A 17368-nucleotide genomic window follows, 5' to 3' on the forward strand; every position below is an offset into this window, starting at 1 on the left:
TTTAGGTTATCTGTCAACCATAGGTGGAATCAGATTCAATCCATTGGATTCTGCTCATCATAGAATCATAGAATCATAGAATTATAGAGTTGGAAGAGACCACAAGGGCCATCGAGTCCAACCCCCTGCCAAGCAGGAAACACCATCAGAGCACTCCTGACATATGGTTGTCAAGCCTCTGCTTAAAGACCTCCAAAGAAGGAGACTCCACCACACTCCTTGGCAGCAAATTCCACTGTCGAACAGCTCTTACTGTCAGGAAGTTCTTCCTAATGTTTAGGTGGAATCTTTTTTCTTGTAGTTTGGAACCATTGCTCCGTGTCCGCTTCTCTGGAGCAGCAGAAAACAACCTTTCTCCCTCCTCTATGTGACATCCTTTTATATATTTGAACATGGCTATCATATCACCCCTTAACCTCCTCTTCTCCAGGCTAAACATGCCCAGCTCCCTTAGCCGTTCTTCATGAGCAGAATACAGTGGCACTATTACTTCCCTTGATCTAGATGCAATACTCCTATTGATGCAGCCCAGAATTGCATGACAAACTTCTCCTTCTCCTTAGCATACTGCAGAAAGGGTGGCTATCCTATAAGCATCCTGCAGGAATTTCCATTGACCAAAAACATTTCTCTCTAGAATTTGATTCACATTATTTCCCCCACCCCGCACTTGGAATTTGAGCATTTATTTTCTCTGAAAAGTCCAGTGAAGTCATTTGTAATGCTAATGGGGCAAGCCCTTTAAAGTTTACATGGAAAAGAGACTTGCCTCTTCAGCATGCAGTAGAAACTTTCTTTAAACATTGGGATCTTCTGATCTCATCTGTTAGCTTAGTCATTGTCTCAGAAGCTATTTGAAAATGCATCAAAGACCATTTGAGGTTCCTAGAACTGTACATTAAATATCACTGCTGTAGAAGAGTCCTCACTGCTCTGGGTCTTCCAAAGATAATGTCAGCTAACCATGAATCAATTAACAGAAGAACTATCTTGACCACAGTAGCATTATGCAGATTTATATTAGACATGAATCTGGCCCTTTAAAATGATTTAACCATCCAGAAGAGATTCTTCCACAACTAGGCCTGGTGACTGCTCATAATCTATTTTCTTTATGAAGCTCTGTTGCAGGGAGTGTAAAAAAAAGAAGTGCTTTAGACTGGTTTTGTGAGTTTTTCTTTTATTTCTGTATATTTCTGATTCTGCTTCCTAAATTATAGATGGCCCCATAAATAGTGAACTAGCAGGTGGGTGCTTCTTCTCTTCATTTAATTAATTTTTTATGTTATGGTGCTATTTGCAATGAAACCACTTAAAAAGATGGATAGAGAGGACCAGACAATGTCTGTTTACGATGAAACAAATTACTTTTATATCATTAAATCAAATCTGGTGAAGATAAAGTGAGTTAAAGGGGAAGTTAGCAAGGGAAAAATGCCATTTCTGAAAAGAAGAGACATGATATTTTAGGGAGACTGGGCACAACCTCTATTGATTGTGCTCACTCATATACAGGTATGGGGAATGAGCTAAACTAGCCAGCAGCACAAACACAGGATTCAGAACTTTCCCTGGCCAATGTCATTATTTCTAGTCATGGTCACGCAGGCTCTAGACACATTGGCTGGCCCATGTATGCATTTTCTGTGTGAAGACTGTGCACATTGCCAATGCAGCATGCCAAATATACACAGGAAGCTGCCTTAATCTAGGTCAGGCTGCTTGTCCATCAAGCCATCTACCGCTCACTCCAGCTGGTGGCAGCAGCTCTCCAGAGTCTCCGGCCTATTTCCCATCACCAGCTCTTACCTGATAATTTTAACTAGAGATGCCAGGGGCTGAACCTAGCAGTGGCATAGTGTGGGAGGGGCCATAGGGCTGGTTGCCTGGGCACAAAATTCTTAGGGGGCGCAAACATTTTTAAAGAAATAAATAAAGTAGTAATAATAAATAAAAAATAGTACACCCTACCCTTCACAAAGAAAATCTCTCAGTGTTCATGTAGGTTGACTAAGGAGCTGATTTGGGAGACGGCCAGCTGCTAAGGAACCCTCTACATGGGCTTTAGAAAGATCCTTGCTCCCAACCCCCCCCCCATCCTGCTCTGTGTTGTGCTCAAAACTCATAGGGCTGCCACTCAGGTTGCTCACCAAGCTATTGCTCCTTTGTCCAGCCTATCAGTCGGCAATGCAAAGGACACTTGCCCCAGGCACTGGCAACCCACGCTACGCCACTGCCTAGGAGGACCTTCTGAATGAAAGCATGTGAGCTTCCTCATGCACATTAAATTGGAAATATATGAAGCATCATCTGTAGTGTGTAGTGAGCTGCAAATCAGAAAGTCCCTGGTTTAAACCTCACCTCTGAGAAAGGGTTATGCAAGTCTTTATCTGCCTCAGTCCCACCATCTGTGTTATGGGGGGGGGTAATAATACTTACCTTACAATGTAGTTGTAAGGATTGTCATTAGAAAAATGTACATGAAATGCTTCAAAAACCTCAACGTATTATACAAATATTTGCATTCTCCAGCATCCTTTGGTGGTTATGCATCAGGTCCCTCACCAATGCCTTCCTTGTATACTAGTTTTAATACCACAGCATATATTACTATACATATTTGAACAGGGTGTGTGTTTGAGTGCAGTTCCTAGGGGGAGTGTTTCCCTTTTTCTTGGTCTCTCCCTGGACTGTTGCACAACAAACCATAACAGATAAATCAAAGATAATTTTAAGGAACATATGCATGTATACACAACACTGTGGGTAGTAAGTGTTAGAATTTTCAGTGGCATTTGCCTTGTGCACCTTAGAATTGTGTCTGGGGCGGGAGTCACATATGACAGAGATGACCATAACTTACATTGGCCTTCAGACAGGCAAAGTCAAACCCTTTTTTGCACTGAATGGAATAGAATCATAAGTCCTAGTAACCAATGCAGGCTGAGTTATAATTGCTAGGGATATGGGAACACAGGTAGCGGCCTTATGCTAAGCCAGACCATTGGGGTCATCTAGCTAATTATTGCCTATACTAGGGCGGTCCAACTTTTCACACCAGATGTGCTGCAAGAGCACTTTGACACGGAACCCGCAGGCCATACACTGTCTTGTCAGGGGGCAGCGGGGGGGGGGGGGGAGCAAGGCCAAAAACTGATATCCCCCCTCCCAGCCCTCACCCTGCCTTCCTAAAGCCAGATAAGCAAGGATCCTAGATCCCTCCCACTCCTTCCCAAAGCTGGGCAAGTGCTAACTAGACCCTGCCAGAGCCCTCACATCTCCTCTCCAAAGCCCAGTGCTTCACTTACCTGGTTTAGGGAAGGCAGTGTGAGGGCTGCTGGGGTGGGGGCACATCAAATGTTATTCCGGGCCACCAAAAAAGGCCTAAACTGACAGTGGCACACCAAGGTTTCAGACAGCAGTCTTTTCCAACACTACCAAGAGAAATAGCAGGCTGAATCCACTGGCAGTGCAATCCCGGCAGGGGGCCATCATGGCTGCCCCCCCCCGCCCGCGCTGGGTGCCACGCCCCTAGGGGCGGCACACCACGCCCCCAGCACATGCCCCAGCACACGCCCCATGCCACTATGGCGGCATTCCACGCCCCGGGGATGCGCCCCCGTCGGCTCTCCGCCACTGGCTGAATCAGCAATCTTTTGCAAGCAAAGCAAGGCTACCAAGAGAAAAGGGGGAGTCATTAGTATGCTCTGAGGGGAGGGGGGAGGAACCTAAGAGGCAACCTCCCTAAAATAAGTCCAGTGTGGTCTGAAAATGTTGTGTGGGTGTGTTTTGTATGAACAAGAAATGAACACTGAGGTGAAGCTATTTGGAAGAAGAGAAAGAGTTACTTGTGGAAGGTACAGTCAAAATGTTGCCCCAGACACTTGGGCCACCAGAGATGAAATCAAGATCTAGCTGCTAATAAATATTTTTTAAATTGATTTTCCAATATAGGTCCAATAACAGTCTCATTATAACAATGCCAATTTTATCCAATTAATACAATTATTAAAACCAATTATTTATATAGTGAATTATACAATTTAGTTAAAGTGCCTTCCTCACATGCTAGTTTTGATGGATTCCACTTTGTGTTTTATTTTATTTTCTGTGTTCCAAAATCTTAATAATTTCAGTTACATTCCCTTCAAGATAGTAAACCCTTATACAACGGCTACAATCTTACGGTTTCAATTTGTGTTAATACATTAAGTATTATGATGTTGTGTCCTTCATTCTTCCAACTGTTGATATTTCCCATCATAACTTGGGGGAAGCGCTTGTCTCACAGTTTTCCAAAAGCTTTTGAATCACTTTGTCCCTTGATTCAAGAGTTTGTTAGAGACCCCTCTGTTTCAACAAATAAACTGTCATCACGATTTTTTTCCAGCCCAGAAAGAGCAGTCTGATTCCAAACTGCCAATGATTAATTAAAAAAACCCTCTGACTTTGCAGCTGGCAGACTCCTTTCCTCCTTCAGCTGAAAATTTATCGTCAGTTATCTTTCCAGTTAGATTACATTCTAAATTGTCTCAGTCTCCTTCGCATTCCTTTGAAAATAACGGAGAGTGGGGGTGGTTTCTTTCTGCATTCCAACACAGTCCTTTCAAAGGGTGATACTTTCCCCCTTTTCTCTCTGTTCCATTCCTCTCACACATGCAGTTCCAGTTTTACGTTAAATTTCATGTTTTTAATCCAGTTTCTTCCACCCTTTTTTATATTTTATTTTAACTTTGCATTCTGAAGAGGGTTGCCGAATCAGAAATGCAGAAGAAACACTTTGAAAAACAGCCATAGGCTCTCTCTACCCCCTCCCCCAATCTCTGGCACCAAATGAAACCTTATCTCATTTCCAACCTTTAAATCCTTGTAGCCGAGATGTTTTGCAGTTTGTTGTCTCATCACTTCTAGCACATGCCTGTACTTTACTCCAATTAAAGCCCAATTAGCAGGGTATCCTCTACTTCCAGGAACAGTTGGGAGGTGGCTCGTTGCAGGTCACGGCAGTCAGAGTGCTCCTGCACCCAGTGTCTTTGCCTGCCCTCTTATTCCATAGGGAAGCGAGTTCCAGACTGCAGGTGAAAGCCCACTCCTCCACCAACCAGAGAGGAATTCAAAGAATGAGTTTCCTCCATCATTCTTTGTTTCCGTGTGCTCTGGTTTCCGTCACGGTGTTCTGTTGTGCCAGAAGTGGTTTAATCATGATGGCCACGGGACCCGGAAAGCTGTCTGTGGACAAACGCCGGCTCCCTCAGCCTGAAAGCGAGATGAGCCCTGCAACTCCATAGTCGCCTTTGGCTGGACTTAACCGTCCAGGGGTCCATTACCCTTTTACCTTTATATTTTGAGAACGATTCGTGTTCCTATGTAGCTGCATTGTTCAATACTTTGTGGATGTCCCTTGATCATATTATAAAGATGTTGTGTTCTATGTTATAAATCAAGCACTGCTGAGAATTGTTTCTTTTTTGTTTTCAATGTATTTCTTATCAATAGAAAATTGATGTGATGTGAGCAAATTTGTTTTCTGAATGTGTGGCCCACAGAAAAAAGTTTGAGAACCACTGGAGTATAGAAAGGTAAGATGCCTACCCAGATGGAAGTAGGAAGATGCATGGCCCAATGATGGGTCAGGAATCACAGCACACCAGACCTGTTCAATAGGGGAATAAGAAAGAATACATTCCTCAACTAAAATGGGGAGCAAAGTGCTAGTGGGTCCTCACTTTTGCTCACCTAGTGTGTTCAGGTCTTCTTCACCACTTCTTGCTCTTGAGCAGTTGTGATGCTGAGAGAGATCTGCAGTAAAAGCCCTAACTCTGCATTGCTTTCTGATAAAGAAGGCACTAAGATTGAATCTATGCTACCACTATGCTACCATTCAGTGGATTTGTAACTGGCTGACTGACCGAACCCAAAGGGTGCTCATCAATGGTTCCTCTTCATCCTGGAGAAGAGTGACTAGTGGAGTGCAACAGAGTTCTGTCTTGGGCCCGGTCTTATTCAACATCTTTATCAACGACTTGGATGATGGACTCAAGGGCATCCTGATCAAATTTGCAGATGACACCAAACTGGGAGGGGTGGCTAACACCCCAGAGGACAGGATCACACTTCAAAACGACCTTGACAGATTAGAGAACTGGGCCAAAACAAACAAGATGAATTTTAACAGGGAGAAATGTAAAGTATTGCACTTGGGCAAAAAAAATGAGAGGCACAAATACAAGATGGGTGACACCTGGCTTGAGAGCAGTACATGTGAAAAGGATCTAGAAGTCTTGGTTGACCACAAACTTGACATGAGCCAACAGTGTGACACGGCAGCTAAAAAAGCCAATGCAATTCTGGGCTGCATCAATAGGAGTATAGCATCTAGATCAAGGGAAGTAATACTGCCACTGTATTCTGCTCTGGTCAGACGTCACCTGGAGTACTGTGTCCAGTTCTGGGCACCACAGTTCAAGAAGGACACTGACAAACTGGAACGTGTCCAGAGGAGGGCAACCAAAATGGTCAAAGGCCTGGAGACGATGCCTTATGAGGAACGGCTAAGGGAGCTGGGCATGTTTAGCCTGGAGAAGAGGAGGTTAAGGGGTGATATGATAGCCATGTTCAAATATATAAAAGGATGTCACATAGAGGAGGGAGAAAGGTTGTTTTCTGCTGCTCCAGAGAAGCGGACACGGAGCAATGGTTCCAAACTACAAGAAAAAAGATTCCACCTAAACATTAGGAAGAACTTCCTGACAGTAAGAGCTGTTCGACAGTGGAATTTGCTGCCAAGGAGTGTGGTGGAGTCTCCTTCTTTGGAGGTCTTTAAGCAGAGGCTTGACAACCATATGTCAGGAGTGCTCTGATGGTGTTTCCTGCTTGGCAGGGGGTTGGACTCGATGGCCCTTGTGGTCTCTTCCAATTCTATGATTCTATGATTCTATGAATCCCATATACATTACTTGTCAAGTCAAGCCAATGAATAAAGAATGAATAGCTTGCTGACCAAATTAACCAAGCTGCACACATGTATCTGCAGAAATGATTGGAGTTTATTTCTCAAAGGGGAAGGAATGTAATGTTCATCATCTGCTATAATCCTTTGTATTCATGCAAGCACCTGTTCTGCTCAGCTGAAGACATCAGCCTCATCCACATGTAATGCTAAGCTAAACAATGGCTTAGTGTGCAACAGCAGTTGTGGCCACTCACTCTTCCCCACCTCTGGAAGCGAAGCCATGGTTTGACTTAGCATAGCATCCAAACCATGATTCATAGTTTGTTTCCCCTCAAACAAGAACAAGTCAAGAACAACCCTTGTTGTTCAATATAGCACTAAGCCAGACCATGGATTAATTCCTGATGGCTGGGTTTATAAGGCAATGTGTGTGGGGGGGGGGAGGGGAATCCTCAGTAGCTGCCTGGTGCAACACTTTTATTGCTCTGCTGCTTGAACTTTGCTCTAGCTCCTTATCTGGACTGTCCCCCTCCTGTTTTAGCAGCCTTGCTACAGCACATGCTTCTAGAGTTACCATCTTTGCAGTGCAAGAAAATTTTCATTTGTAAGATTCATTGTAAGTGAATCAAGCTCTCACAGCTCCAGTGTTAGCAAAAATGGGACAGCAGTCTAAGGCAGGGATGAGGAACCTTTAGACCTCCAGATGTTGTTGGAATCCAACTCCCATCATCCCCAGTCGGCATGGGCCATGGTCAGGGGTGACAGCTCAACAGCATCTGGACAAGTTGAGTTGAGCCCTAAGCTTTACTGCAAGTCATGAAGGAAGTGAGTTTCCTTCAGTTCTGTTTGAATTTGAATATGCACCCCTTCTTTCTCAAACAAATGCTTTTCTAGAAGAACCTCCTATGAGGTTGGACCACACTCTTGTGTTATTGTAAGTTGACTTCTTATGCTGGACACAGCCTTCATCTTATCTGAACAGCAATAGTTGGGAAAATATGGGATTAAATCATGTTAGGCAACTCGTGAAGTACCAGCAGGGAAATATTCACTATAAATATACATTCCCAGTTGCTAAAAAAGGACAGTGATTCTGTAAACATTGCTAATGAGATATATTACACCTGTGGTCACTGCAGATATAAAGCCAATTTAATTTTCTTTCTTTCTTTCTTTCTTTCTTTCTTTCTTTCTTTCTTTCTTTCTTTCATGGTCCTTGAAATTTGGTGTGAACACACAGGGCCGAATCACATGCTACAACTTCCATGTAATAAGCAGCTGATGCCCCAATCAATGGGCACAGATGCCCTGCATCAGTGATTGCCACTGAGAGTGTAAATAGGCCCAGAGTCACTGCCCTAATAATATGACCATTAATATCAATATTAAAGTATCTTAATTGCCACAGTTATTAATGATCTCATAGCTAAGATGCCATTTGGAAGAGTGATTAATCCAGAACCTTGCCCTGGAGCTTTGCCTTCATCAAACAGGTGATATGGAAAACAGAAACCCATTCATTCTAGGACAGCTAGACAACAAAACTCCTTGCTATGAAACCAGAGCTGTTTCACAGGGAAGGAAATTAATTTGATGTTGGCTGGGTGCCAGATCTCCAGACACTTCCTACCCATTTTACACTGGAGGCCAAGAGGTCACTAGGTGCTGTGAAAGACACAAAAGCTGTGTGGGGAAATCCTGAAGCGCAGTCCTCATAATTTGCTCTTGTTTCATTTAGCATGCTCTTGCAAGAAAAGAAAGCCGCGAGGGGAAATTTAAAGGACCCATACGTACTTGAACATGTGTTAGCCAGTAAAAATTCATCTTGCTTGAATTGCAGCAATTTGCAAGTAGGGTCAACCTGCCCAGGTTCATCATTCAGGCAATGGACTTATCAGCTCTCTGCTGCATGAGGGAACTGGGGTGCTGACTCAGAACCAAAACTGTCTATACAGTATCATCTGTCCATTTACAGAGAAGGAAGAGTCCCTGGCTTGTTTTCTCTCTCCCACAATGCTTTCCTAACTGCTTTGGGCAGTGATTGTAAGACGACAACAACAACAACAACAACACGTATTATTTTAAAAGTACCACAGATACTAGGCAATGTGTAAGATGGCTGAGGGTATACTCTAGGCTTGCAAGTAGTTTTTCAGCAAGCTAGGAATACCAGAACTGCCAGAGACATTACTCCACCAGCAAAGCCATTCAAATCTAGCCTCAGAAATATTGTGCATCTTAGCCCTACAGTCTGGAGCAATCATTTACTAAATTACTCACTCAAGCAGCATTTCAGAGCAGTATTTGAAAACTAGCAAAGTAGCGGCATTGAGTGAATAATACAGAGGATGGAAAGAGGAAAAGAGGAAAAGAGGAAAAAGGAGGGAAGAGCTAAAAGGTATTTGTCTTATCACTGCTTATTCTCTATTAGGTATAGTTTTTTTAAAGCGTATATTCCATTAAGGAGAAGTGTCTAGTTTTTTTATAGAGATTCCAGTAAATAATGAGCTATCGCCGGGGGGGGGGGGCACTGAGTAATTCTGAATTTCAATTTTCTCTTATATTTTGCATTTGATACTTCTGTGAACAAATTACAAATAATACTCACCTTTTCATAGTTAACACAGATCAGCATTATTTTGTTCCCCATTTCCTTGGCATCATTTCCTCATCCCCTTCATCCTCGGTGTCTTTCAGCTTCATTTGCTGTCTTTTGAATGGCTGTGATGAAAACTGCTGTGACAAAATCTGTCCTCCAGTTTCTCAAAACCTTTCCTCCCCAGTGAAAGAGGCTGTCTCTTTCTCAGGGTGCTTCAGAATTTCTATGGGTATGGAATTTTGGAGCTTACCTTATCGTATTACAAGGATCTGAGAGTAGTATGTGCATTTTTATTTCCAGTAAATGTTTCTCCAGCAGCCTCCCTGAATGCCCATGGCTCTTAAGAAATCCTGTGAGAGGAGTCACCATGCAATATCTTGCTCCTACACTTTAATTCAAGCATGGGTGCCCAGGATTGCGGCAGGGGGCAGACCATTGGTGGCATGACTCGCAGAATAAATGAAGGAAAGGGAACTCACAAAAATCCCTTGGCCACCTAAAAGAAGCAGAACAAAAACACTGCACCTCCCTTGTGAGAATTTCACTTTTGCAAATGTTCAAATGCAATTTATTTTCTCATTAATTGAGAATAGTTAAAAAATTTGGGCACAGTACTATGGGAGACCCACTTGCTTCTTTTTACGAGCACCCATTATAACCCTAAATGGCAAAATGGGCAAATAAGACCAAGGAGAGAAAAGACAGAGGAGGAGGAGGAGAATAACACCATGAAGAAGAAGTCTAGTGACGGCCAGGTATATCCCATATACTAGCAGCAAACTCATTCTCTGAGTACAAAGCCAAGTGCAGCACCAGACCACACACAAGAGAAGGGCATGAGCAGGGATTCCACAAGACTTGCAGGAGTACAAAAGAACTTCGGGGGGGGGGGACTCTACAGAGGAGAAAACTCTAAAAAAGAACAATGATGGCAAATATAAGATGGGAGACACCTGGCTTGCCAGTAGTACATGTGAAAAGAATCGAGGAGTCTTAGGAGGCCACAGGCTTAACATGAGTCAACAATGTGATGCAGCAGCAAAAAACCTAATGCTATTCTAGGCTGCATCGACAGAAGTCTATTGTCCAGGTCAGGAGTAGTAGTATCACTTTATTCTGTCTTGGTCAGACCCCATCTAGAGTACTGTGTCCAGTTCTGGGCACCACAATTTAAGAAGGATGTTGACAAGCTGGAACGTGTGCAGAGGAGAGTGACCAAGGTAATCGGGGCCTCGAAATGGTTATGAGGAACTGTTGAAGGAGTTGGGTATGTTTAGCTTGGAAAATAAAAGACTGAGAGGAGATATGATAGCCATCTTCAAAATTCTAAAGGGCTGTCACATGGAAGAGGAAACAAGCTTGTTTTCTCCTGCTCTGGGTGTGTAGTGGAAGTGCGCAAGAGGATCGAGGAGGCATAGGATTGGCCTTGTGCAATCAACCCTTATCTTAGGGCCACAAGTCCTCTCTCTTTGTCTAAGAGGGTGGATCATTGATTGTTTGGGGGTGGTTTTACATTAGAAGTTTTATTTTGTTCAGATAAAAACCTTTCCCCTCCATAAGTGCTTTATTGTCTATAAAAGATCCATCAGAGAACCTGTAATTGATTTAGCAAAATAGGGGGATAGGACCCAAACTCATGGCTTCAAGTTACAAGAAGGAGATTTCAACTAAACTTCAGGAATAATTTTCTGATGGGAAGAGCTGTTTGACAGTGGAACAGACTCCCTTGGGATGTGGTAGACTCTCCCTCCTTGGAGGTTGGCATGATTTGGTGTGTGTACAGATACATTGCAAATAAATATCAGTTTCTTTCGCAAGCTGCAGAAGATGGGGGGATCTGAAGCAGAGACGATATAAGAATTCTGCATGTCTATAGTCTGCAAGGATTGTAATGCCAGATACCGTGGATTATTTTACAGATATTTGACAGCATTTTGAGGGATTAAAGTATATCTGAAACAGTTTTTTTTAATGCATTGAATTTTTTTTTTTTTAAGTACAGTTTACAAGAGGGTTTTATCCCATTCTCCCCCATCACTTCCAATTTTTCCACTAGATAAACTGAATGAGGGGAGCGGGGAGTTTTCCTTCCCCACTCATCCCTTTTTTCTGCCCCCCCCCCAAGGCATTCGTATTTGCTGTAGGGATGCACTGTGCAGCTACAGAGAATTCCCTGCAATACACCTCTTTCCATCCATTCTGACGGTGAATGCATAATATATACTTAGTCTTGGTTCAGATGTAATGAGGATCCCTGGGTTCCCACTGTGAGAATAAACCATGGCTGTGAGCCTTTGGCTTCACACTCACCCTCCTCTTGCTGCCTCTCTCATGCCCATGAGGATGAACTGTTTTCAATATTATACTAACCAGATTCCCAAGGCCATCCAATTCTACAGATTTCCAAGGCATTAAACTGTGGTTTGAGAACAAACTGAGATCTGATACCATAGTTTGATCTTGCTTTGTACTTACTGGCCATAGTTTAAACAAGACACAATTCACCAAGCTCAGATGTCACAGCTTTAAATGAAAACCAGAGCTTTCAATCTTCTATAAAGAGCTGAAAGGGGAGTTCACAAGCCCAAGGCTCACCACAGATCATCCTCTTGCACCTAAAGAAACAAGCTCTAGACTTGTCTGCATCCCTTTCATCCATTTTGGGGATCCAACTTTAAGTCAAATCACAAGGCTGAGAAACAGAAGAAGGAAATAATGGTGCTGAAGCATCATGCTTCTCAAAGAGTTGGAATGAACCAGGAATAAATGCTACACGTCCATTGCTCTGTTTACAGCTTTTATTAATTCATGAATAAACATCATTTCTGAATCTTGCTAGAATGTGCTCATTCTGTTTGCTTGAACCAGACAGCATCTTTTCATTATATATAGTATTTTGTTGCAAGAGGCAGCCCCCAGCAATTTCTGAGTAATATATGCTCAGGTATTTAAAATATTGCTATTTTTAAAAGTTCCCTTTCATGACAACTCATAATCCTATAATCAACAATAAGCATGTCTGTCTTGAGGCTTTTAAATATATTATACATATTTAGAGAGCATAAGGGTTTCCTTAAATAAATAAATCATTAGGTCCTCTTGCACTCTTAGCTTTTATATACAGTGGTACCTCAGGTAACATATGCGTCAGGTTACATATGCTTCAGGTTACAGACTCCGCTAACCCAGAAATAGTACCTTGGGTTAAGAACTTTGCTTCAGGATGAGAACAGAAATCATGCTCCAGAGGTGTGGCAGCAGCGGGAGGCCCCATTAGCTAAAGTGGTGCTTCAGGTTAAGAACAGTTTCAGGTTAAGAACGGACCTCCAGAACGAATTAAGTACTTAACCCGAGGTACCACTATATACAGTTGGTTTTTGTTTTACCACAAGACAGAAAATAGTTCTAAAGGAAATAGTTTCTGCTGTATTACTGCACAAGCCTAAGGGTGCCTATTATGGTGGAAATCTAAATACAAACGTAAATGCTATACTGTACAGTCCCATAGACTCCAACATTTCCCAAGAGGAAATGGGGGCATCTGTCCCACACAACATCTCGCTGCTGCTGCTTGCCCGCTTGCTTGCCCACTCGCCCCCATCCCCACCACTTGCTCGTGTGCCTGTCCGACCTCCTTGTGCACCTATAGCGGGGGGCAGCAGGTGACTGGGCGGCAGCGACAGTAGCTGGTCTGTGAAGGTGCACAACCCATGACATCCGGGGATAAAATGAGAAGGCTTCTACAATTCCGGGATGCCCCCGTAAAAACAGGACAGTTGCATGCTATGCAGTCCTATTCATATTTACCCAGAAGTAAATTCCCACACCTAAATATGCTTAGTTCAAGTTTTCTGGTATTGTAGAACATAATGGGGCAGGTTTCCTTTAGGAAGATTTTTTTAGTAGAGTATATATCACTGGAGCATGTAGGCCATGCTAAAGATGGAATGTTTCTTGTAATGTACTGTTCCTTTAACACAGGGGTGAGGAACCTGTGGCCTCCATACATTGCTGGACTACAGTCATTATTCTGGGACTCATACTAGGGCTCAATTTCTTGACTTTAAGAAAGCCGACTTCATAAAACTTAGGGAAGTGCTGGGTGAGATCCCATGGACAGTAATACTAAAAGTAAAGGGAGTTCATGATGGCTGGGAGTTTCTTAAGACGGAGATAGTAAAAGCACAACTTCAGGCAATACCAATGAGACGGAAACATGGAAGGTGCCTAAAGAAGCCAGGGTGGCTATCTAAAGAACTTTTAACTGAGTTAAGATTAAAAAAGGATGTGTACAAAAAATGGAAAAGGGGGGAAACCACCAAAGAGGAATTCAAACAAATAGCCAGCACGTGTAGACACAAAGTCAGAAAAGCTAAAGCACAGAATGAACTCAGGCTTGCTAGAGAGGTTAAAAGCAACAAAAAAGGCTTTTATGGGTATGTTCGTAGCAAAAGGAAGAACAAAGAAACAGTGGGGTCACTCAGAGGAGAAGATGGTGAAATGCAAACAGGGGACACAGAAAGGGCTGAACTCCTCAATGCCTTCTTTGCCTCAGTCTTCTCCGATAAAGAAAACAATGCCCGACCTGAAGAATTTGGAGCAAATGATTCAGCAGAGGAAACACAGCCCAGAATAACTAAGGAGATAGTACAAGAATACTTGGCTAGTTTAGATGTATTCAAGTCTCCAGGGCCAGATGAACTGCATCCAAGAGTATTAAAAGAACTGGCAGATGTGATCTCAGAACCACTGGCAGTCATCTTTGAGAATTCCTGGAGAACAGGCGAAGTCTCGGTAGACTGGAGGAGGGCAAATGTTTTCCCTATTTTCAAAAAGGGGGAAAGAGAGGACCCAAATAATTACCGCCCAGTCAGTCTGACATCAATACCAGGGAAGATTCTGGAGCAGATCATTAAGCAAACAGTCTGTGAGCACCTAGAAAGGAATACTGTGATCACCAATAGTCAGCATGGATTTCTGAAAAATAAGTCATGTCAGACTAACCTGATCTCGTTTTTTGACAGAATTACAAGCCTGGTAGATGAAGGGAACGCAGTGGATGTAGTCTACCTTGATTTCAGCAAGGCATTTGACAAGGTGCCCCATGATATTCTTGTAAAGAAGCTGGTAAAATGCGGTCTTGACTATGCTACCACTCAGTGGATTTGTAACTGGCTGACTGACCGAACCCAAAGGGTGCTCATCAATGGTTCCTCTTCATCCTGGAGAAGAGTGACTAGTGGGGTGCCACAGGGTTCTGTCTTGGGCCCGGTCTTATTCAACATCTTTATCAACGACTTGGATGATGGACTCAAGGGCATCCTGATCAAATTTGCAGATGACACCAAACTGGGAGGGGTGGCTAACACCCCAGAGGACAGGATCACACTTCAAAACGACCTTGACAGATTAGAGAACTGGGCCAAAACAAACAAGATGAATTTTAACAGGGAGAAATGTAAAGTATTGCACTTGGGCAAAAAAAATGAGAGGCACAAATACAAGATGGGTGACACCTGGCTTGAGAGCAGTACATGTGAAAAGGATCTAGGAGTCTTGGTTGACCACAAACTTGACATGAGCCAACAGTGTGACGCGGCAGCTAAAAAAGCCAATGCAATTCTGGGCTGCATCAATAGGAGTATTGCATCTAGATCAAGGGAAGTAATAGTGCCACTGTATTCTGCTCTGGTCAGACCTCACCTGGAGTACTGTGTCCAGTTCTGGGCACCACAGTTCAAGAAGGACACTGACAAACTGGAACGTGTCCAGAGGAGGGCAACCAAAATGGTCAAAGGCCTGGAAACGATGCCTTATGAGGAATGGCTAAGGGAGCTGGGCATGTTTAGCCTGGAGAAGAGGAGGTTAAGGGGTGATATGATAGCCATGTTCAAATATATAAAAGGATGTCACATAGAGGAGGGAGAAAGGTTGTTTTCTGCTGCTCCAGAGAAGCGGACATGGAGCAATGGTTCCAAACTACAAGAAAAAAGATTCCACCTAAACATTAGGAGGAACTTCCTGACAGTAAGAGCTGTTCGACAGTGGAATTTGCTGCCAAGGAGTGTGGTGGAGTCTCCTTCTTTGGAGGTCTTGAAGCAGAGGCTTGACAACCATATGTCAGGAGTGCTCTGATGGTGTTTCCTGCTTGGCAGGGGGTTGGACTCGATGGCCCTTGTGGTCTCTTCCAACTCTATGATTCTATGATTCTATGATTCTATGATTATTGGCTGAGGCTGTAGTTGGCCAACAAGTGGAAGGCCATAAGTTACTCACCCCGGTTTTAAAACTAATCCTATCTGGGACCTATAGCCTATTCAGAGGCAGTTTTAGAGTAGGGTGACCAGTTCATCTGCACTGGGTGCCACACTGCAGGGGGTGCCACAACAATGCTGTAGAATGGATCGGGAGAGGTTGGGGCCCCCAAATTTATGCATCGCACAGGGTGCCGCTGAGATTTAAGACCACAAAGTCCATCAGTCCTGTTCAGTACTTGGTTTGGTACAGAAGTGTAACACGGCAGCTCGTTTGCTGCCAATTCCACAGTGGGTGACTTCTCTTTTTTTAAAAAAATAATAATTAATGTTTATTACTTTTAAACACTACAAAAAAAGAAAGAAAAAAGAAAAAAAACCAAGAAAAAAAACAATACAATACAATATAAAAACATTACACAGCACTAACACCATGAACTAAAACAAAACAAATTCCTTCCAGTAGCACCTTAAAGACCAACTAAGTCAGTTCTTGGTATGAGCTTTCGTGTGCAAGAAGTGTGCATGCACACGAAAGCTCATACCAAGAACTGACTTAGTTGGTCTTTAAGGTGCTACTGGAAGGAATTTGTTTTGTTTTGACTATGGCAGACCAACACGGCTACCTATCTGTAACCATAAACTAAACAAAACAAAACAAAAACACTTTAACACACATCATACAATTTCAATGTCATATCTTTCATTTACTTGTTTCAACGACCTCCTCACACCTCCCTTTTTGTATTCCACTTCTGTTGATTGTTTCAGCAACTCCTTTCCATCTTCCTCTATTTTCTATCCTATAATTATCTTAACATATTCTAACCTTATTTTTCCTTAATACTCTAATAATCTATTTATACTTAATTCCTTATAACATTTCTACTAAAGCCATATAACTTCATTCCAACTTTTTTCTAACATTCATTAATTTTACAATATTTCTATAAATAGTCTTTAAACTTTTTCCAGTCTTCTTCCACCGACTCTTCTCCCTGGTCTCGGATTCTGCCAGTCATTTCCGCCAGTTTCATATTGTCCATCAACCTGGTGATCTTTTGTCCGATGCTCTTAGCTCTTTTCCAAGTCCCTTCTGCAGATCTTCTTCGTATTTATACAAAAACTTTACTTTGTCTTCTACTGATCTTATTTTTATTTTCCTTCCTTTGAAACTGAAGAGTAGACCTTGGGGAAACTCCCACCTGAAGATGATTTTATTCCTTCTCAGCAAGGCAGCCAAATCTCCGTAGTTGGACCTAAGATCCAAAAGGTATTTTGGGGCGTCTTTAAAAATTTCCACTCTTGGCTGTTGTACTTCTAGGTTCTTCTGGTAGTGCCAACAGTCTCTTATTCTGTTCTTCTCTTTTTTCCCTCCTCTTCCAAGTCTAAAGGCCCTCACAGTTTTAATCTCTTCTTGACCCAAGTCCAAGTCCCAAAAATCAGCAAATTCCTGTGTGAGGAAATCTATCATACTTTCCTTCTCCAATTCAGGTAGGGCTCTGATCCTCAAATTCGTTTGTTTTTCTTTGAGCTCAATCATAGCAAGCGTCGACTTATGGT

General features: G+C 42.8%; 1 protein-coding gene across 1 annotated transcript in view; it reads right to left on the reverse strand.

Moving 5' to 3' along the window:
* LMNTD1 (lamin tail domain containing 1) overlaps positions 1-17368 on the reverse strand; it is a 245674-nt gene that overhangs the window by 222872 nt on the left and 5434 nt on the right. The gene's annotated exons all lie outside the window — the stretch shown is intronic.

This window comes from Podarcis erhardii (genome assembly GCF_964252035.2).
Source record: "Podarcis erhardii genome assembly, chromosome: 10".
NCBI classification, from domain to species: domain Eukaryota; kingdom Metazoa; phylum Chordata; class Lepidosauria; order Squamata; family Lacertidae; genus Podarcis; species Podarcis erhardii.